Here is a 24117-nt window from a genome sequence, read left to right on the forward strand (position 1 = left end):
ATGGCAAATAGATGGGGGAACAATGGAAAGTGTGACAGACTTTATTTTCTTGGGCTCCAAAATCACTGCTGATGCTGACTAGCAGCCATGAAATTAAAAGACGCTACTTGAAAGAAAAGCTATGACAAGTCTATACAGTGTATTAAAAAGCAGAGACATCACTTTGCTGACAAAGGTCTGTCTAGTCAAAGCTATAGTTTTTCCAGTAGTCATGTATGAATATGAGACTTGGACCATAAAGAAGGCTGAGCACCAGAGAACTGAAGACTCTTCAAGAAGACTCTTCAAGACTGAACAGCAAGATCAAACCAGTAAATCCTAAAGGAAATCAACCCTGAATATTCATTGGAAAGACTAGTGCTGAAGGTCTAATACTTTGACCACCTGATGTGAAGAGCCAACTAATTAGAAAAGAGCCTGATGCTGGTAAAGTTTGAGGGCAAAAGGAGAAGGGGACAACAGAGGATGAGATGGTTGGATGGCATCACTGACTCAACAGACATGAGTTGAGCAAGTTCTGGGAGTTGGTGATGGACAGGGAAGCCTGGCATGCTGCAGTCCATGGGGTCACAAAGAGTCGGACACCACTTAGTAACTGAACAACAACAATAATCAATGAATTTGACTTTTTTATTGTTTATTTGCTTATTGGCCATTTTCACTCCTTCTTCTAGCTCTTTTTACACCAAATTTGTATAGCACACAATTAACACTCTAATATACATTTTTATTTGTATTAAATAATTTGGCATTTTATCACCTTACCATACCATGTGGGTATATATGTTGATGTTGTCTTTGTATAGCTTATGTAGAGGCTTGACAGGGCCTCTTATTAGTTGCTGCTGTTTGCCTTATAATCCCAGCATGCAATATTATTTTCACTAATTGTTTTTCCCATGTGTATATAGAACATACTTTTCTTTCATATATATTTTTTATGTAGATTTAAAATTAACTGATATAGTGCTCAGTCACTTTACTTATGTCTGACTCTTAGTGACCCCATGGACCATAGCCTGCCAGGCTTCTCTGCTCATGGGGTTTTCCAGGCAAGAATACTGGAGTGGACTGCCATTTCCTCCTCCAGGGGTTTTTCCCAACCCAAGGATCAAATCCACGTCTCCTGTGTCTCCATCATTGCAAGAGGATTCTTTACCACTGAGCCACCAGGGAAACCCCTAACTGATGTAGGGACCATTTTAATTATATATTACCAATGTAAAGGAAGGTTATATAACTTAGTTATATGTAATTAGTGTGTGATCTGAGTCAAAACATAAAAGATTATCAAAGGACAGAATAGAGTGTTGGTCTGATATGATTCCAACTATGCTTCTGCAGCACTATTTTTAAGGGATTTAGAGCACATTCCTTTAACTACAGTTTTCTCCTGTACAAAATGTGTGCAAACTCAGGATAAGGACATAAACTTTGCAGAACATCATAAATAAAGACACCAGAATGACCACCAGGAACCCAGGACAGCGCCCCTATTCACAGAGCTTCCTCGTGTGGCCTATTCATTCTATCCACTCAGCAAGTTCTTAAGTCCTACTGCGTGCTGATGATATAAGAGTGATCAAACTAGACAATGTTCCTGACCCCAGAAAAGTTAAGGTCTACTGTGGAGAAGAGAAAAACAGACAATTAAAATATAGTCTGGTATGTGCTATATAACAGGGAACTATAGAATGACATCAGAATATGTCCAAGGGGTACCTTGATAAATGGATGCAAAAGAGATTCCATTCTACCTTTTAATGAATATATTATGAAATCCTTAAAGTACTTAATAGTGCTTTATTATTATATTGGATCATCTGTAATTTAGCAAACAACAGGTTCTTTCAAAATTAAATTATATTTAAGTATAATAAACATACAGAAAGCACTCATATCTTAAGCATACAGCATGATAAGCCTTTGCAAACTGATACAATCATGTAATCAGCCCCCAGAAGAAGAAATCAAACAGTGCCATCATCCAGAAGTCTTCTCCATGCTCCCTAAACGGGATTCTAACAGAACAGATTGGTTTTTCCTGAACTTTTAAATGAAATCATGTAGCACAAATTCTTCTGTGTCTGGCTTTGTGTCTAGTTGTGGATTGCACATTATCACTGCTGTTTTGTATTCCCTGTGTGAATCCACAGATTTAACTCAACATATGTTGACAGACTGTTGGGTAATTTTTAGGTTAGGGCTATTATTAGCATTGCTCCTACGACATTTTAAAACATATCTTCTAGTTAATATATGTATGCATTTCTATTCAGTATTCACTTAGGACTGGAGTTGGTGGATACTCCAGTGTGTGTACATTCAGTTTTAGAAATAGGCAACAGGAGCTTTTAATATCACAGAATAGGCAGAAATAGAACTTTCAGATTTGCTTGGAATTAACAAGTAATTTGATTAGTTGCTATTTGTTGAGCACATCCTGTTAGCCAGGCATTGTGCTACATATTTTTTTCTGGCTTTTGCCTCATAGCCCTCAGGAAAATATTTCTGCTATAAGATTAAATAAAAAGCCAGAATATAAAACTGTGTGTGCACACACAGAATATAAAACCATGTGCTTGTGTATATATATATATATATATATTATACATTCAGAACTATGTTAAAATATCATGGTATACAGGAAAACAACTTGGAAGTAAAATAAGTCAGCAACATAAGAATAACTGTCTTTATTAAGTGGAAGATCTATTAACAATTTTTTTCTACTTTTTTATATTTTCTAGGACTACCAGCCATATAAAATTTCACATAAGTTTTGATCTGAGTCCACAGCATACCTAACTGAAGACAGTATGGTGTTCAGAAGCTACAATATTCTCCAATCTGCAAGGAACCTAGTGAAAGCTGAATGACTAATAGAGAATTCTATGTCACACACTTAGCATATGCTTCTTAAATGTTCTTATATTTTGTTGCAAAGTCTTGGACTCACACAAAAAAAATCACAATTAGAAGAGGTGTTTTCAAATACTTTTAGCTCTGCAAGCCTTTTTTTTTTTTAAACATTTTATATGGAAAGCTAATACATAAAAGTGAGGGACTTGGAGCATTTGGTAGAAGCCTTGGGAACCAGGGCCCACTTGCTTGGCTCTCTAAGGTAGATAGTCCTAAGCATCTTCAATTCAATCCATTCATTTTCTAAAGAAAAAAAATAACCAAAACAAGGTGATAAAACAAGATAGCTGCAGATAATTTGACTTGGGAGTCTAATCTTTTGCAACCCATCATGGACTTCCCTGGTAGCTCAGCTGATAAAGAATCTACCTTCAATGTAAGAAACCCTAGTTCAATTTCTAGGTCGGGAAGATCCACTGGAGAAGGGATAGGCTACCCACTCCAGTATTCTTGGGCTTCCCAGGTGGCTCAGTTGGTAAAGAATTCGCCTGCAACATGAAGACCTGATTTTGACCCTTGGGTTGGGAAGATCCCCTGGAGAAGGGAAAGGCTACCCACTCCAGTATTCTGGCCTGGAGAATTCCATGGACTGTATAGTCAGTCCATGGGCTTCCCTCATAGCTCAGTTGGTAAAGAATCTGCCTGCAATGCAGGAGACCCGGGTTCAATCCCTGGGTCAGGAAGATCCCCTGGAGAAGGAAATGGCAACCCACTCCAGTATTCTTGCCTGGAGAATCCCATGGGCAGAGGAGCCTGGCAGGCTACAGTCCACAGGGTCGCAAGAGTCAGACACGACTTTGCGACTAAATCACCACCACCACCATAGTCCATGAGGCCACAAAGAATCGGACACAACTGAGCAACTTAAGATTGCATCTCAAGTAGACTCTACACTCTCTAATTATAGAAGCAATGTCTTACATCTCCATGTCTCCCATCCAGGCCAGCATAGACAGACGGCAGTACTCAGAATATCTTTTCTAATCAAACAATTGATATACACTTGCTATTCAACTGGAAAAGGCCAGATCACCACCCAAAGTGAAATATATACAAAAAGTTTACACATGCTTTTTATAAAGAAACTAGGGACCATTTCAGTCTCCAAACCTAACTGCTCAGTGGCATCAAGGACATGTCCCAATACCAATAAGAGGAAGATTAAGAAGTTAAACAATAAATCAGCTGGGGTTATGTAATGGACTTAAAATCAACAGCAGGAAGAAGACCGATATTGAAGAAACTCCTACCAGCCCAGAGCAATTAATGTGGTGAACAGATGGGAGGGGAAGTGGACTATTTTCAGCTTTAAAAGGAAGATAAAAGACACAAAGAAATAATAAGCAGGAAGCCCCGCAGAGCAGGGGCAAACATGAGGGCATGCCTTTCTTTGTTGTCCAAGAAATCTTTTCATTGCTATATTAATTTTTATTACTACATTGGCTCCAAGTTTTATCCTGTCACTTGTTTCTCCATCAATAAAGGACCTGAGGACTGGAGAGAGGGAATAACACAGCTGGACAGAAAGCGCACAGCGGAGATATCCAAGGAAGCAATGGAGGGAAAAGGAGCTCCTGAATTCTGGCACGTGCCTTTCCCTAGCTGAGTTTATGAAAGGGCAAGCTTCTTTTTATTTAGAAAATAGCATACCATTCTTTTAGAACTGAAGTTTATAATAATGACCAGGAGGTGACATTTGTATTAACAAAGAAGCATCAGGGTACAGGTTCAATGACGTCTTACTGTGGATTCTTAAAATTGCGTTTGAGCTGTTTCTCCACTGGTAATCCACACATAGCACAGCACTTTGGCAACCAAGGGAGGTACCATATGCTTTGATTCATGGACATGTACCAGGGTCTGGCACAGGATGGGCACTCAACAACAAAAGTTGATTATCTTGGTTTTGTTTCAATAAAGTGCCTAATGTTGTAGGAGGACATGGTCACTGCAGTGACTGGGGTTAGAGGATACAGCAGAATGTCAGTCTTAGGGGAACCAGAGTGCCAGGAGGGCTCCAAGGTAGGGACCCAACACTGAAACTAAGCACACGGTGAAAGTAGACCCAGCAGCAAGGCTGACCTGATGCTCCTTGTACATCCATGGCTAACTGGATACTGAGAAACTTCCAAGAACACTTGCTTTTCATGGTCAGGATTTTAACTCACAACAAGAGCTTTAAGATGCGTTTCCAAGAATAGATTTTATCTTAAAAAATTGAGGTTCCTCTGTACTACACAGTAATATCTCAAAGAATCATTTTAAAACAATCTTGAATCACTTCCTAAAGATCCAAGAGACATTAGGGAGTCTCCAACACGAGGCTCCTGCCGCTCTAACCTGTCATCCTGCCTCAGCTTCACAATGACAAAGATAAAAGTCCTAAATATTGGTACCCAATAAAGCATGTTAAGTCTAGCTATAAGATTTTTTTTTATAAGAAGAATTTAACTACCCCAAGACTCAAAATCAAATATAATACAGAGAATAATGGAGAACTGGGGAAAGAGAAAAATAGAAGAGAGAAACAAAAGAGAGGTGAGGAAAAGGGTCCAGGGAAGCAGAGGGAAGGGGCTGCCCATATTGCGCTAGTGGTAAAAAATCTGCCTGCAATGCAGGAGATGTAAGAGACATGGATTCGATCCCTGGGTCAGGAAGATCCCCTGGAGAAGGGCATGGCAACCCACTCCAGTATTCTTGTCTGGAGAATCCCCATGGACAGAGGAGCCTGGCGGGCTACAGCTGATAGGGTTGCAAAGAGTCAGACACAAACAGAAGCAACTTAGCATGCACACACAGGCAGAGAGAAATAGAGGCAAAAGAAAAGACAATCTAGCATAGAAGGGGAAGATTCAATCAAGAGGTCTATTCAAAAAATTACACTGTTGAGAGAAGATCACAAATGAAGAGCTATTTACCTATTTCCCTTAAAAAAAAAAGATAAGGGTGTGAAGAGCCTACTGTTTAGACGGAGAGACTCAGCCTAGTGCTTGTATCCTCTGACACCCAACTCTCCCTAGATCTGATACCAGTTGATCATACCTGGCAAGCAGCTCCAGGCAAAGGAGGCAGCTCTGTCATGTGCTGCCAGGTAGTGCTGGAAAAGTGGGATTTAATCCAAAGCAAATTTGCAGTAAAGCAGCACTAGCAGCTAAATAAGTGAAAGGTTTAGCCAACACAATAGAAAGGAGTTGGATAAATAAAAGAGTGGAGTAGAATAAGGTAAATCACATTATTTGCAGACGATATGATGAAAAACCCAAGAAAAGCAACCGAAAACTACTAAAACAGAAGAGAATTTCTAAGTCTGATGGAGTAAGGATCAATGAGAACACAGAGCAGATAGAATGGATGAAAAGTCCTCAATTATAATGTCAAAACAACAAAATAAATTTAATAAGGATGTGAAGGGATTGAAAAAGGAAAATGTCAAGACATTTCCAAGGGCCAGACAAGTGATCAAACAGAAAGGCATACCATGCTCATGGGCAAGAAAACCTGACATCATGAAGATATCATTCTCCTAAACTTAACCTACAAGTCAAAGGCAATCCCAGTAAGAAAGAATAACGAGCAATGCTCTGAGAAAGAAGACTAACAAGGGGAAACTAGCTCTACCAGACAATAAGATGCTTTATAGACCTTCAATAATTAAGTATGCAGAGTATAGCATGCGAAATGCCAGGCTGGGATTAATCACAAGCAGGAATCAAGATTGCCAGAGAAATATCAACAACCTCAAATACGCAGATGACACCACTCTAACAGCAGAAAGTGTAGAGGAACTAACACTAACACTAAAGAGCCTCTTGATGAGGGTAAAACAGGGGAGTGAAAAAGCTGGCTTGAAACTCAACACTCAAGAAACTATAAGATCATGGCATCCGGTCCCATCACTTCATGGCAAATAGAAGAGGAAAAAGTAGAAGCAGTGACAGATTTTATTTTTTTGGGCTCCCAAATCACTGCGGATGGTGACGGCAGCCATGAAATTAAAAGACGCTTGCTCCTTGGAAGGAAAGCTATGACAAACCTAGACAGTGTACTGTAAAGCAGAAACATCACTGGGACCCCAGCAGGGGTCCATACGGTCAAAGTTATGGTTTTTCCAGTAGGTCATGTATAGATGTGAGAGCTGGCCTGTAGAGAAGGCTGAGCACCAAAGAATTAATGCTTTCATACTGTGGTGCTGGAGAAGATTCTTGAGAGTCTCCCCAACTGCAAGGAGATCAAACCAGTCGATCCTGAAGGAAATCAACCCTGAATATTCATTGGAAGGACTGATGCTGAAGCTGAAACTCCAATACTTTGGCCACCTGATGCCAAGAGCTGACTCACTGGAAAAGACCCTGATGCTGGGAAAGATTGAAGGCAAAAGGAGAAGGGGGTGACAGAGGATGAGATGGTTAGATAGCATCAGTGGCTCAGTGAATATGAATTTGAGCAAACTCTAGGAGACAGTGGAGGACAGAGGAGTTTGGCATGCTACAGTCCATGAAGATACAACTTAGCGACTGAACAACAAGAAGAATAATTAAGACAGTATGAAACAACTGCATGGAGACTTCTTTGGAGGCCCAGTAGTTAAGACTTCACCTTCCAATGCAAAGGGTATAGGTTTGCCCTTTGGTTGGGGAGCTAAGATCCCACATGCTTCATGGCCAAAAAACTGAAACATAAAACAGAAGCAGTATTCTGACAAATTAAATAAAGTCTTTTAACATGGTCCACATAGGGGAAAAAAAAACTTTAAAAAACGAAAAGATTGCATGAATACATAGATCAATAGAACAGAATAGAAACTCATAAAATAGACCCAAATACATTTGGGAATTCAATATATAATACACGTGGCATCTTAAATCAGAGGAGAAAGACAGCTTATTCTATAAATGTTGTTGGAATTACTGGATAGCCAACTGGAAAAGGATAAAGCTGGAACCATACTCACACTATTCACTAAAAAAAAAACTCCAAGTGGGGCAAAGATGAAAATATTAAAAAATGAAACAGTAAAAGCAACAAAAAAAGAGACAACCTGGTATTGTCTGCCTCTGTTGGAAGAACACACCACCTATGAAACAGTCTTGGAAAAAAAAAATCTAATCTAAATCTGATAGCACTTTGATCAAACTACTAATTTATAAAAAAACACAGAGGACAGAGGGACATATAAACTCCACTGCAGGGATGCAATCAGCAAAACCAGACTGTGGGAGACTCTCCAGGATACCCATGGGGCAAAACTCCAGTGAAAACAGCAAGAATCGTGTGCCTGGCAACCATATTCATTACAAGGTATAAAAGAGTATAGAATAGAATCTTCTTGTATATACATTAAAAAACCTCTAGAGTCACATAAAACTAAAAACAGTGATACCTTGGGGCGGGAGAAAATGAGAAATGGGATGGGAAGAAGAATTCACTTTATAGTTTTTAAACTTTGGTGTTTTCGACATATGTAAATTCATTACCTGTTTTAAAATTAAAAGAAATTAAAAACCCAATGAACTTAAAAAAAAGAAAAAGCCTCAGCTCTTAACTCCTGAGTAGAAGCCCTTGTAGCGGTTGACAGCAGACAAGAAAAAAATAAACACCTGAACCAAGGGACTGTGCCTTGCTTTTCTCAATGGGGTATTGCAATCGTTTCCAAATTCATTCTCCTGACTGATTTTGGGCCTTCCAGTCCATACCACATGTGGCTGTCAGGATGATCTTCTAAAATGCAGATCTGATCATGTTTAAAAACTTTCAGTATCTCTCTTACCCTACAGGAGCAAGCTCAGCTCCCAGCATGGCATAACATTGACATCTTTCATAATCTAGCTTTAACCTACTCCCTTTCCAGAGGTCTGCCCCATCCTTCCTCACTACAGACCCTCAACCCAAGCACACTGAATTACCAGCTAGATTCTGAACACATCAAGCACATTTTTCTTGGTCATGGTTACCCATCTGCCTTTCCTTCTGGATATTATTTACTTTCTATCCACCCTTTGAGACCCAGCTAAAATGCTACATCCTTTAAGAAGCCTGCCCTCCCTTTCTCCAAGCAGGAGTTCCCTTTCCACTAATTTCCCCCTCTCACTAGGCTCACAGAGTCCTTTGTTCAAACCTCTAATACAGCATGTGTCACAGCATGCCATAATTATTGTTTCTTCTAGTCGGTATTTAATAAATGAATAATCATGCCTTACAGGCAATCCAACTCCTTCAAGGGTCGTAAGCTCAAAGAAAAAAATTTTTTTAAAAAATCAAAAGCCACGCTTGCAAAAAAAATGACTAGGCCACCAAAATGAATTTATCAGCCTATCCTCATTGCAGATGGTCCTGAAATCAACATCCTGTATTATTCATACAGCACACTGAGAACTGAAGCGAGGCTTGGGTCCCTCTTCCAACAGGCTCCGGCAGACTATGCACTCCTTCAAAGAAAAGCAAGTTTCCCTTAGGCACAAAAACTAAAACCCCACTGCCTCATTTCTTAGGGAGCAGAGTGAAGTCCAAAGAGCTCGTTTGGATGAGGGCCAAAAATTGGTCACAAGAGCAGAGGCTGGAAATCACAAGTTGTCCTAACGAGACTCCTGAGCTAATCTCCTAGAAACCAAAGAAAGCCTGCAATCTGAGAACTTTCTCTAGCATGTTCAGGATATTTGAGATTCAGAGAAAGTAAATATTTGGCTTCAGAAATACACCTGAGTGGTAATAAAGACACAGGTGTGGCTGCTAGAGTTGAGGAGGCCCTTCTGACAGGTGCCTGCCAACCACAGCCAAGGGAGGGCTTCTGAAAGCTTTCACTCAGATAGAATCCTTTGATCTCCTTTCTCATATTTCTTACAACCGAATTTCCCCAATTCATTTCCTTATTTTACCTCCTTGCAGTGTAAGCCTCAGTGCACCTGATAATCATTTATCTGTTTCACAAATTATGTGGAATCTCTAACAACACCTTTTAAGATCTTGCCAAGCACCACGTTTGGGCACTGACCGAAATCATTACTATCTACCTGCATTTACTTATGCAGCAGTGACCCTGAAATCACAGGACTTGAGCTGGAAGGTCACTTAATGACCCAATGCCCACAGTGTAGAGACAGTAAACAGGTGAATTTGCTCCTCCAAGGTCACATTAGCTAACTGCAGAATCTTGACCATAATCTGATCTCCTAATACCCAGCTGACCATTATTTCTATCACATCAAGCTATCTTCCTCTGTTCCATTTCATTTCCTTAATCTTAGATATTATATTCAAATTTCTGTTTCATAACAAACTGTGATCAAGCCCACCAGAATCTTCAAATGAAGGAGTCTCCTGATACTAGAAACATCTTCCTGAATTATATTCAAATACCTCTGTAACAGGAAGTAGAAGTGGTGGGCAAGAGGAGAACTAGGGTTGGGAAAAGACCCATGTTATTTGGTTTTAATTGGAGGAACTCATCTTCAATTCCCTTACCGATTAGAAGGTGCTGAGACAATCTGATATTATCAATTCTTTCACAACATCTTATATTCATAAATTATATTCAGGGCAATGAAAGTCAAAAGGCAGTCAGGCTCCACTGCAACTACTTGGCCAAACGGTTGCTGTTGCTCAGTCGCTCAGTCCTGTCCAGCTCTTTGCGACCCCATGGACTGCAGCATGCCAGGTTTCCCTGATCTTCACCATCTCCCAAAGCTTGCTCAAACACATCTCCATAGAGTCGGTGATGCCATCCAACCATCTCATCCTCTGTCGTACCCTTCTCCTCCTGCCTTTCCCAGCATCAGTGTCTTTTCCAATGGAAGATGGTAGCTTTAAATGCCCTGTAGTATAGCCCAAGGGGCCTCCCCAGTGGTTCAGTGGTTAAGAATCTGCCTGCAATGCTGGAGACACAGCAGATGCGAGTTCGATCCCTGGATTGGGATGATCCCCTGGAGGAAGGCATGGCAACCCACTCCAGTATCCATGCCAGGAAAATTCCATGGACAGAGGAGCCTGTAGGGCTATAGTCCATAGGGTCACAAAGAGTCAGACAAGACTGCAGTGACTGAGCACACACACATAGCCCAAAATAAATAAAAGGAACAATATCAATATAAAATAAGTAATATTTTGAGAGGCTTCCTGCAATCATCCAAAAGTCTTCAGGGCACAAATTATTTGTAGCTATTGTCAGAAGAAAATTTTTGAATATTCAAGTAGACACCTCTTATGAGCTGAATGCTGTCCCTTTCAGAAAACATATGTTGAATCCTAACCCCTAGTGCCTTAGAATGTGACTTTATTTAGAGAGAAGGTCTTTACAGAAGTAATCAAGTTAAAGTGAGGTCTGTGGGGTGGGCCCTCATTCTATGACTGGTGTCCTTATAAACAGGGAAGGTTTGGACAGAGATGCACATAGAGGAAAGATGGTGTGAAGACGCAGAGAGAACATCATGTACAAGCCAAGGAACACCTAAAGTACCAGAAGCTTCGAGAGAGGAATAAACGTATCCTTTCTGACAGCACTCTGCCAACACACTGATTCTGGACTTCCAGCCTCCAGGACACAGAGAACAGAACAATCAATTTCTGCTATTTAAGCCAGCCAGTCTATGATAATTTGTTATGGCAGCCCTAGGAAATAATACAACATTTTATGACCAAGGCCGAGTGCCGACAAATTGATGCTTTCAAACTGTGGTGCTGGAGAAGATTCTTGAGAGTCCCTTGGACTGCAAGGAGATCAAACCAGTCAATCCTAAAGGAAATCAACCCTGAACATTCACTGGAAGGACTGACGCTGCATCTGAAGCTCCAATACTTTGGCCACCTGATGTGAAGAGCCAACTCATTGGAAAAGACCTTGAGCTGGGAATGATTGAGGGCAGGAGGAGAAGGGGACAACAGAGGCTGAGATGGTTGAATGGCATCATCGACTCAATGGATGAGAGTCTGAGCAAACTCTGGGAAACAGTGAAGGACAGGGAAGCCTGGTGTGCTGCAGTTCATGGGGTCACAAACAGTTGGACGTGAGTGAGCGATTAACAACAACAAGGTTTCCAATGACCACCTGCCAATGATGGCGGGAATCAACTTCAGGTTGGCAGAGGAATGTTAACAGAGGTGTACTGCTCAGCTTATTGCACAAAATAAATCCAAGGGTTTTTCCACTTTATAATATGTAATTCACATATTTATGTAAAGGCAAATTTTAAATGACACTTCTCTGTAAATATCACACAGCTACTTTTGCCAAACTAGAGTACAGAAAGTGGTCTCACTCACACACACACACAGTCACACACACAGTATATTCCTATATTTGGCCTTGAATAGATTGGAAGTTTCCACAGTTGCTGGGACAATGATTCCAACGATTCCTGTCAGTTTAGCAGATGAGATCGGAACAGCTGCATCTTCAATACACATCATTGTCTTTAAAAGATGCTCAGAGTGAATTACAATTAAATTACAGAGCTGTCAAAAAGGGTTATAATTATAGTATTTATTCACTACATTTACAAGGCCAGACATACACAAAAGGAACTGAAAGCTGAAGAGAAACACACAAACCCATTCCACATTCCTTACCTCAGCAGGAAATCTGGGTGAGGGGAGAGGGGAAGACGAGGCAGTTATCATGCAAAGAGCCCATTTACTGCGACAACAATGCTTCCTGCTTCCAGAGGGGCTTCGTTCCAGGAGTCAGAGGCACTTTAAGACATCTGGTGGCAAAGGCATCTCTCTTTTACAACAAGGTTGCCATGACTCACCCCCAGTTACAGACAAGTAAGGGAGGAGCTGGGACCTGAACCAAACGGTAGGCGAGTCCCACCAGTGGGCTGCACAGGGAAATCACAATCAGGGCAGCCGGACCTGACCCCTTGCTTTGCGCTCATCTAGAGGAGGATATTAATTTATCCAACAATTATTTATCATGCAGCTTGGAGAGCCTTGAAAATTGCCTTTCACTTCTCCTGCCACTACAGCACAAGGTAGAAGAGAGGAAGAAAACCCTCAGCTGCCATTTATGCTAGTCAATTCTGCTACTAATCAATAACGCATTTAGAACTACCGGAAGAATGGTACAATTCACTTAGTCACCATCAACCTCAGCATCCGGAAGACAAACAGAGGTAGTAATGCTTACACAGTGAGCAAACTCCTTGAATACACAGAAGCACTGCAAACTAGAACACCACGCATGGTTTCAATCCTGCAATGAACAAATATCTCTCGCTCTCTCTGTAAGACCTTGCATGTAGACTTGTTTCTCAAGACCGCATGGTTAGTTGAGAGAAGACACATAGATAAAGCAAAACAAGGCAGTATACACACAGAATCTGAAAACTACAAACTCAGTCATATAAACAAGTTCAGAGCAAGGAGAAAGTTAACTGATGCTTAGCAATCTGTTTCTCACTCTTTTCTGAATATAATCACACAATGGTGGGCTTTCTTAGTACCTTTGGGTTTTCTTCTGCGTTCTAAAATTTTATTTCAATTGGTCATTCAATAGACCCTGCTTTTCCACTAGTCAGTGGTATTTTCATTACATATAAAACCCCAGCCCCATCCTCCATTAAATGCTTGCTTGGTGGCAGTGAAATGATTCACTGAGGAAAAGACAAAACATCTCTAACAGTGCTACCAACAAAAAAAATCTATGACTTTACAAGAGTTCTTCTCTGAATTAAGATGATGATAGCAAACATATGACCATATTATCCTATCTTGGGCCCAGGATAGGAGAATAACTTCTCACTTATTGATCATGTAATTATTTTCCTGTTCAGCACAAATACAGAACCACAGTTCTTCTTAACATGCCACAGGCAGCCACTGGCATATGATCAAAATTGACTGCCGATATGGAAACCATTTGCAATTCATGTCAGATTTTGTGTCTAACTTCTTAATGAGCCAATTAGGTCATATAACATTTAGAGCTCTGGTTTTAATATGTGATGGGCAGAATGATCTCAGAGATGAATGGGATGGAGACTGACCGCTGTAGCTGTCCCCCGTTTCTACTCTCCCTTTCTTCAACAAGGTTAAACTCCACCATTTTCTGTGAGTGTCTAGCCATCCACTTTGAAGTTTATGGCTAAGGTATGACTCATGGGATGTAGGAAACTCCCAGGGTGCGTGCTAAAAGGAAGGCACAGGCCGTTTTCCTCCCCTTCCTCCACTCTGGTGCCAAGAAAGTGCACACGGTGGGAAACGATCCTGGACCATCTTGGTGAGGAACAGACACTAAGGATGGCCAAGTAACAAGGGAGAGGGAATTTAGGTCCCAGATGTCCTTATGGAGCAGGGCCACCATACTGTCCTGGGCCATCTACCCCTGAGCTGTTACAAGAGAAAGAAATATGTTCCCATCATATTTCTGTTATTTGGTGTCTTGGTCTTCATGGTCAAGTTCACATCCTAACTGATAAAGTAAGCACATATCAATTTACACTAACCTAGTGATCCAAATCCTTTATCAGAAACAAAACAATATGGAAGAGTAAAAAGAAGTTCTGCTTTCAAATAAAAATCAAAGAAAATATTCTTCTAGTCTGCCTTACAAACTTTTAATGGCAGGAACAGCATATTCCTATAAATTCTGAGTTTGCCTAGAGAAAAGATGAGCAAGAACCTATGCACACATATCATACATTTTTGTTTATAAATCAGTTCAGTCGCTCAGTCATGTCTGACTGTTTGCGACCCCATGGACTGCAGCACGCTGGGCTTCCCTGTCCATCACTCACTCCCAGAGCTTACTCAAACTCACATCCATAGAGTCGGTGATGCCATCCAACCATCTCATCCTCTGTCGTCCCCTTCTCCTCCCGCCTTCAATCTTTCCCAGCATCAAGGTCTTTTCCAATGAGTCAGTTCTTTGCATCAGGTGGCCAAAGTATTAGAGTTTCAGCTTCACCCTCAGTCCTTCCAATGAATATTCAGGACTGATTTCCTTTAGGATGGACTGGTTGGATCTCCTTGCAGTCCAAGGGACTCTCAAGAGTCTTCTCCAACACCATAGTTCAAAAGCATCAATTCTTCAGCACTCAGCTTTCTTTACAGTCCAACTCTCACATCCACACATGACTACTGGAAAAACCAAAGCTTTGAGTAGATGGACCTTTGTTGGCAAATCTTTGTTTATAAATCTGTTCATATACAATATCTCTAAGTTCATAAGTACAATACCAAGCCACAGGAGTATCAAAATCTGTTCCAAAATCATAGAGCCTGAATTTCTGCCATCAGAAATGGCAAACAAATCAGAAATAGATTTGAGGATCCAAGCAAGCAAATACAGTATTTTTTTTTCACTTTATTTAATAAGTACCGGAGTTTTAGTTTCCAGTCCTCTCTCCAACACATTCACACATGCATGCTCACACACATACGCTCACACACATACACATACATAGTGTCCGGAGGTCATAATGTTTACACAGGTTATAAAAATGCTTAGAAAAGTTCATGGGCGCTTAGTGTGTTTTAGATGATTTCCGCCTGTCCCATTCCTGGGTATGACTACAATCTGAATACCAGGCTGGATGGTCTGGAAGTAACTCAGCACAGCCCTTCTGCTGCTCTACAAGCAACCTACATGTTGCAACTAAGAGTTCACATGCCAAACTACAATTTCCGCACAACTAAAGCTTATACATGCCGCAACTAAGACCTGGTACAGCTAAATAAATAATAAACAAATTAAAAAAAAAAAACCCAACCCTCTCAAGAACATGACTTCATTTGTTCTTCTCTCCTCTCACCTCAGTCCTCACCCTTCCCTGGCTTACTCTCAAGCAAATCTAGCCATAAATCATAAAATACTATAGAGACTATAACAATTCATCTTTCTCTTTTTATACTTCATTCATTTCTTTTCTTTGTTTAAACAGATATCATCTTAAGAGTGAGGCTGAAAACCCCTCCAACTTAGAACAGAAAGAGTCTAATGGATCTGTTTGCCTACTCTTAGTAGGTGGATCCCAATAACATATGACTTTTATTCGTAAGAAAAGGAATTTTGAAAATAAGTGAGCAAAACCAACTAGCAAAAAGGGCAAAGAGTTATATCCTAGAGTACAAATCCAAGACGCCTAAGTCCTCAAGTCAAAGGATTTGGATCTTTATGTGGGGCTTCCCAGGTGGTGCTAGTGGTAAAGAATGCTCCTGCCAATGCAGGAGACACAGGAGACATGAGTTTGACCCTTGGGTCAGGAAGATTTCTTGGAGGAGGAAATGGCAATTCACTCCAGTATTCTTGTCTGGGAAATCCCACAGACAGAGGAGCCTAGAGGGCTGCAGTCCATGGGATCGCACAGAGTGGAACACAACTGAGCAACTGAGCACGCAAGCACACAGGAACAATTAAGGAGAAAGGGCATTTAGCCCTGGGCAAATGGCTGGATAGGATTATGCAGGCTGTTCCCTGCATGAGGATGTCCAGTCAAGCACACTGGAGGTGAATGAAATCCAGCTTGCACTCCACTCACAAAATGCTGAGCTAGGGGCCCCAGCACAGAGTCGTGTCTGCAGGAAGGGCAGTCTTTTTTGAAATATACTCAAGGTGTCAGATGGGGTTCCATCTGCCCAGGAAGGACACTACACGGCAGCAGAAAATGCCACCCCAATGTATCCACTTCACCATGAGGATTATATTGAGCTGAAGGCAACTGAGAAGAAGCAGATAGAAGGAAAGCTCTCTGTCTTCCTTCTACTTGCTGAAAGTGTTAGTCACTCAATCAGGTCCGACTCTTCGAAACCCCAGGCTCCTCTGTCCGTGGGCCTCTCTAGGCAAGAATACTGGAGTGGGTTGCCATGCCCTCCTCCAGGGGATCTTCCCAACCCGGGGATCGAATCTGGGACTCAAACATGGCAGGCAAATTCTTTACCGTCTAGGCCACCAGGGAAGCCCCTCCATTTGCCTAAAGCAGAACATAAATTTACAAAGGTGTCCTCCCTCTAACTCTCTACCACGAAGAACAAGGGTAACTTCCAGAGACTTTAGACCTGTGTTCACCCAGAGATGGCTCCAGAAGATTCAACATAACAACTCTTACTAACTAGTTCTTACTCATTATCCATTAGTTACCCATATATTTGCTTTCTATCAATTTACTGCCCCTAGAAACTCAAAGTCCTTTGTCTCATCACTTCTCTAAAAATGCACTGTTCCCTTGCTAAGATGCTATATAAGCCCAAGTTCTAACCATTCTTTGGAACTATCCATCTCCGGGTATGCCCATGTGTAAGTGTTTTGCAGACGTTAATAAACGTTTGTTTCTTTTCCCCTTGTTAATACGTCCTTGTCAGTACAATCTACAGAGTCCCAGATGGAGAATCAAAAGAGGGCAGTAGGAAAAAGAATGTTTTTCTTCCCCCACAATACCTGTCCTTCTCAAAGAACAGGTTTGTCCCAAAGGTCAGCAGACCCATAGCCCCATGTGGATAGTAAGTACTAAAATGAACTCAGAAAAGGAAAGGAGCCAGAATGGGGGTACTATCTATGTGCCCTCTGTTCAGGAGATGAGGCCAAGGTGAGCAGAGCCAGCCTCGTGGGGCTGCACCCTGCAGTTCCAAAAGGCCCCCACTTGTTCTAATGCTTTGACTTAAAATTCTTAATTTTTGAACAAGAGGCCCACGTTTTTGTTTTGCACTGGACAACAAAATTTATGGGCCATTCTTAAGGTGAGGGTGGCCTAGTAAAATGCTGAGGAGTTAGAAAGAACTCAAGGCTCTAGCCTCTGGTAGCACAGCACAATATATGATTCTGGCCTTGGGAGTGAGGGGATGAAGGGACTGCACGAAGCCACTGACCAGACGTGCCTGTGACATATGGACTAATTATCAGGGAGGAATCGGGGTCTGTGGTGGCAAACAGAAGACTTAAGGAGTAGTACCAGGGGTGAGAGGCTTGGGGTGGTTAACTCTGTTATCCAGTCTCCCCCCAGCAAGTATAAGTATATCCTGAGGATTCGAGTCCCTCAGACGATTACCCTCCAGGTACCAAGTAACACCGGGCTTCCCAGGTGGCGCAGTGGTAAAGTATCTGCCTGCCAACGCAGGAGATGCAGGAGACACAGGTTTGATCCCTGGATTGGGAAGATCCCCTGGAGGAGGAAATGGCAACCCACGGCACTATTCTTGCCAGGATAATCCCACGGACAGAGGAGCCTGGAAGGCGACAGCCCACGGCGTTGCAGGAGTTGGACACAACTGACCACACGCGCGCGTGCCAAATATACAAGTCCTCCTCACTGACGGGCCTTTCCCTTCTCACTAGCTCCTCAGTGACATTGGTTGTCTGCCAGCACCATCAGCAGGAGGCGAGAAACAAAGGGAAATTTCTCTTCTGGCTGGTTTGATCACAGACACTTCTACTCCCTCCTTTAATTACGTGAAAATATAGGATTTGCTTGTCACACTTGTCTATCCCTCGAGCTCCCTTCTTTTTCACCTTCCAGCATTTCTACCCTTCTCTTTTAACTCTGTCTATAACGTGGAACATTACCAAAGCTAATTTTCTATAGGAAACATTTCAGGAAAATTCAATAAGATTGTATGAATTCCCCCTCTAATTCAGTAATTAGACAAGGTGATTAAGGTGATTCACTCTCACTGTGAAAATAAAATCTTTTTGAACTTTCAAATTTATGGCACAGATGAGGTTTTAAGACTTAGCCTATTATTATCTCTAGGTGAAAGAATTACAGGTAATTTTTATTATCTTAAAAAATTTTTTTTCAAAGTGTCTTCTAATGACATTTTACTTTTATGATTAGAAAAATAAAAATTACTTCAAAAGATTTAACCTAAGTGAAAACTATTTCCACCCACTTTAGAAACATCTTTTTCCATATAAACTGCTAATATCCTAATTAGAAATCAGTTAGCTATTCATTAAAGCTGGTTCCTTAAGGAGTTCTACTCGGCAATATTTTGACAGCTTGGTTCAAATTATTGCATTCTTTGCAAGAGCCTTCTAAGAATGTCACTTAATTTTCCAAATTCTGGATTCGAGAAACATGGGGTGGTAAAGGGGAAGAAAATAAACATGGGCAAGAAAGTAAAAATCACTCGCAATCCAATCAATTGAAAAAAAAGCATATAAAACAAAAAGTAAAATATTCCCCCACCCCTGTTTTCCTACACATAAACAGACGTACCTACAATCGCACTTTTTAAAAAATAAAAGAGGGATTATCATATTTCTACTTTTTCACATACACATCTGCACTGGGCAATACATATATATGTACCTTGTCCTTTTTATTGGCTATCTGAACCATAATTTATTTAGCCAGTTTTCCTATTGCCAAGTAACAGGTTCTTTCCAATTTCTTGTTATTGAATTATGGCTTCAATGAACATCTATATACATGTATTTTTATATACAGTGATATTACTTGTGCAAAATTCTTAAGAGTGCTATTCTCCAATTAAAGATGAGTTATTCTAAATCTTAATAAATGCTATCAAATTAGCCTCTTAAAAGGTTAAACGATTATACTCTCGTAGTACAAGTACTTCCTTTCCATTTATAGTTATCCATTTTTTTCAATCGTTCTTAATCTGATTCCAGAAAAAAGATTTTCATTCATAACCTCAGAACACGTTTTCATATATTTTGTGCCACTTCTGTAACTTCTGTAAACGTGTTTAAATCCACTATGAATGTTTTACTGTCTTTTTCCTATTGTTCACTCTTACATACTTACTGTCCAGTCCTCTCTTTGATGCTTGCTGAAATCACTCCTTTACAATGCTCAATACCAAATCTGCCCTGAGTTTAAGGAGACACCATCATCTAAGGACATTCCAGCTTCTAATGTTTTCATACCGTAGGAATAAAAGACACCCATTCACTATTAGTGATCAAAAGTCTAAAGCTTAACAGTGCACTGGAAATGCTGAAATACCAAGAGAAACAGCATCACACCACAGGATACACAGCCATGAAGTTATTTCTTCACTTGAATAATTTCATGTCCACACACCACAGTAAAAATCACAGCACACTTCATCACACTGGGAGGAGCGTAAAGAGACAAAGCCATCTACTCTCAAATTTTTAAATAATGACATAGAACACTCTCATCATTAGTCATAAAAATATCTCAATGCTTAAAAAATCTAAAATAAAATGCACCAAGAATGACAAGAATTTGGTTAGAACGGGGAGTTTGAAGGATATTTTTCTCCTTTTCTTTAAAATTTTTAAATGGCATTTTGCTTTCATCATTTAAAAGTAAATCTTAATTCTGAACTTAGAGTGGTGATGGTTACATAACTCCATGAACATACTGAAAAACACAGAATTGTATAAGTTAAAAAGGTAAATTTTATGTGTGTATAATATCTCAATGAAGTTATTTTTGTATAAGTAGAATTTTAAAGTTAAAATATCACATTGATTTTGCTGTGACTCTAAAACTGCTCTATAAAATATATTTAAAACAAAAAACCTTGAATACTCTATGTTCTCATTAATTTTACATTGAAAATTCTAGAAGACGGTAGGATACATAAAAGCTACAGTGTGATTGGCCTCTTTGTAACCCCTTGTTCTTTATAATAATATCTGATGAGCAAGTGGAGTGGCTTCTTACAGAATCAGTGAAAAGATTATCAGCATATTCAAAAACGTCTGGGTGACTTTTATCCTAAGGCAACATACAGATTCTACATAGAGTGACCCACGCTCCCATTATGCGTATTAGAAGTTAACAGTGTTAATACTGGAAGAAAGGCTCAGAGTCTTAAAGGCATTTGCCCTTGTGGCCCCCTTTGCCTGGCAAAGCAATAAAACTATTCTATTTCACCCCTACCCTCAAAAACAGAGAGAGAGAGAGAGAGAGAGCCATTCCTTCTCTTTCTATTCTGGCTGACATTCTGGGGTACCAGCTGATGATTAATGAAAATTTCACTGTGTAGCAATATTTCATAGGAAAAAAACATAAGTTTTAGGTTAATTAAAAAGCAGAAGAAAATAAATTAATTCCATTTATCACTAGCATAATGTAATAAATGAGAGCACTCTGGGGGATGGCTATATTCTTTTAGAACGTCCTAAATGAATGCATAGCTCAGTCAATAAGGAAACTGGCTGCAATTCAGGAGACCCAGCTTTGATTCCTGGGTCAGGAAGATCCCCTGGAGAAGGAAATGGCAATCCACTCCAGTATTCTTGCTGGAGAATCCCATAGACAGAGGAGCCTGGCAGGCTACAGTCCATGGGGTCGCAAGAGTCAGACACGACTGAGAGACTAAACCACCACCAGCAGCGAATGCTAAGCCAGAAAGAAAGGAGAACCTGCAACAAATATTGCAGCCAGGATGCTAATCAAGAAGCTGGAGTAATCATCAAGATACAAGGGAAACGGTTTCATTCCAATGAACTTGATAAAAATAGACTTCTGCATGTTTTAAAGTTTCTACTTTTTGAAAGGAAATAATAAAAATAAAATCCATTTTTATTCCCAGATCAAGCACGGGAACAAAAGGATATTTCCGTGTTATGGTTGACAGGTCTCTGGAAAGAGTCACTACCCTCATCTTGGGAGTCTAAAAGTTAGAAACTTCAATTAGCTTTCAGTGACATGAAATCTGTTCTTGGAAGTTCAGGGGAGAGAATACTTCTTCCTGGAAGGAAACTTGAGAAGTTCTTAGGGAACAAGGGATAAGTTCCACCAGTATTGGTTAGACTTCAAACTAAGGGCAGAAAGAAATGTTAGGTTCTCTCTAACCAAGCCTGTCCCTCATTTTCAAAAAGAACATACCACCAAAAGTATGAAAAAAGATTTAAACGGTGTTTGCCACAGAAGTTCAGCATTTCTTCTACTTTCAGTTTGCCACCTTGACAACATTTCTGTGGGAAGTACCTTATTCCAAGGCTGTTTTTTCAGATCATGTTCCCAAGACAGTGTATCTTAGGGGAAGCATCTATGTCTGGAGATAACTTCCTTTAGGATCTGTCTTGTCTGCTATGCCTCTCGTTGTGGGGGCTGACCTCCCCAAAGTGCCATTCTGTTTTGGAAGAGCCGAGAAGGAGCCCACCAAAACACAGACAAAAACCTGGAAGCTGATAAAGATCAAGGGAATCCGCTTGATGAGTGAAAAATGTAGGAAACTTTTGACTAAACCTAAGTGATCTATTCCCAATCCAAATCAGGAAAGGAGTACATCAAGGCTGGTATATGCAGAGTACATCATGCGAAATGCCGGGCTGGATGCAGCACAAGCTGGAATCAAGATTGCTGGGAGAAATATCAATAACCTCAGATATGCAGATGACACCACTAATGGCAGAGAGTGAAGAAGAACTAAAGAGCCTCTTGATGAAAGTGAAAGAGGAGAGTGAAAAAATTGGCTTAAAGCTCAACATTCAGAAAATGAAGATCATGGCATCTGGTCCCATCACTTCATGGCAAACATGGGGAAACAATGGAAACAGTGAGAGACTTTATTTTGGGGGGCTCCTAAATCACTGCAGATGGTGACTGCAGCCATGAAATTAAAAGACGCTTACTCCTTGGAAGAAAAGCTATGACTAACCTAGACAGCATATTAAAAAGTAGAGACATTACTTCTTCAACAAAGGTCCATCTAGTCAAAGCTATGGTTTTTCCAGTAGTCATGTATGGATGTGAGAGTTGGACTATAAAGAAAGCTGAGTGCCGAAGAATTGATGCTTTTGGACTGTGGTGTTGGAGAAGACTCTTGAGAGTCCCTTGGACTGCAAGGAGATCCAACCAGTCAATTCTAAAGGAAATCAGTCCTGAATATTCATTGAAAGGACTGATGCTGAAGCTGAAACTCCAATACTTGGCCACCTGATGCAAAGAGCTGACTCTTTAGAAAAGACCCTGATGCTGGGAAAGACTGAAGGTGGGAGGAAAAGGGGAAGACAGAGGATGAGATGGTTGGATGGCATCACCGACTTGATGGATATGAGTTTTGAGTAAGCTCCGGGAGAGATGAACAGGGAAGGCTGGCGTGCTGCAGTCAGTCCATGGGGTTGCAATGAGTCAGACACAACTGAGTGACTGAACTGAACTGAAAGTGATCTATGGCTGCTCAGGTTTTTCTACATTTGAATTACCAATCAGCAGCATGAAAATTAGCACCCTAAGGTAACTCTTTGGTCTCATTTTAAAGTACATTATTTTCCCTATGCCATTTATTTTCCCCTTTAACTTTAAAGACAACAGTCTTCTATTCTGTCTTTTTTTTTTTTAAGTCAGCATGGGAAACAGACAAATGGTCTCTTTCCATCCTGTGGACAATAAAGTCATGGCTCCAACAACAAAAAAATGATACTTGTGAAGTAACGTAGAGCACAGTGCCTGGCACACAGTAGGTAATCAAAACAACTCCAATAAGAACAGAATAAGAGCTCTTTTTATGACGGTTTCACATATCTGCTTTTTCACAGGTACTAAGCAGTTCAACAAATACTTTTTTTTTTTCTCCTTCCTATTCCTGTATTGGGCTTCCCTCATGGCCATGAATCTGCTTGCAACACAGGAGACCCAGGTTCAATCCCTGGGTCAGGAAGATCCCCTGGAGAAGGAAATGGCAACCCACTCCAGTAGTCTTGCCTGGAGAATCCCATGGACAGAGGAGCCTAGTGGACTACAGTCCATTGGGTCACAAGAGTTGGACATGACTTAGCAACTACCCCACTACCATTCCTGTATTAAATACTACCCATACGTTGTCCACAAACAGACAGAAATACCTTGCTGTATTACACAAGTGTAGGAATGAGATCATTACAGGTTTGTTTCTTTCCCAATTAAAGGCTAGAGTCAAAGACCAAAAATAGTATAAATTCCCTAAGGAGAAATTGCCTTCTCTCATCTTTCTATCGAGGTTCATAGCCAATGGGCTGCACAATTTCTCATATGTCAAAGAAATAATAGCTTAAAACAGATAGGAGGTATACTGCCATTATGAATATGGTAGTATATATGCTTTTTTTTTCCTAATCCAAAAATAGAACCTGGTTTATTTGGGGTTAAGATAACAGAAACTTGAGAAACCAATGCTTTTGGGATCTTTCCAACTCAGGGATCGAACCTGAGTGAGTCTCCTGAATTATAGGTGGATTTTTTACCATCTGAGCCACACAGGGAAGCCCCTTTTATATTCCAGATAACAACAAATAACTGTAGAACTGTGTAGATGAATCACACAGCAAAGTGAAATTGTGATTTC

At 40.6% G+C, this 24117-nt stretch overlaps 1 protein-coding gene across 2 annotated transcripts in view; it reads right to left on the reverse strand.

The window, feature by feature from the left end:
* Positions 1 to 24117, reverse strand: part of KIAA1211 (KIAA1211 ortholog) — a 185735-nt gene that overhangs the window by 86434 nt on the left and 75184 nt on the right. Inside the window, exon 1 of one of the 2 annotated variants that reach the window (XM_010859662.1) lies at positions 12481 to 13084. The exons of the other annotated variant lie outside the window; for it this stretch is intronic. The gene's annotated coding sequence lies outside the window, so the exon portion shown is untranslated. Of the gene's footprint in view, positions 1 to 12480; positions 13085 to 24117 lie in introns of those variants that run through there. 2 annotated transcript variants of the gene reach the window in all.

The sequence above is a fragment of the Bison bison genome, unplaced genomic scaffold (assembly GCF_000754665.1).
Source record: "Bison bison bison isolate TAMUID 2011002044 unplaced genomic scaffold, Bison_UMD1.0 scf7180017864458, whole genome shotgun sequence".
Taxonomy (NCBI): Eukaryota; Metazoa; Chordata; class Mammalia; order Artiodactyla; family Bovidae; genus Bison; species Bison bison.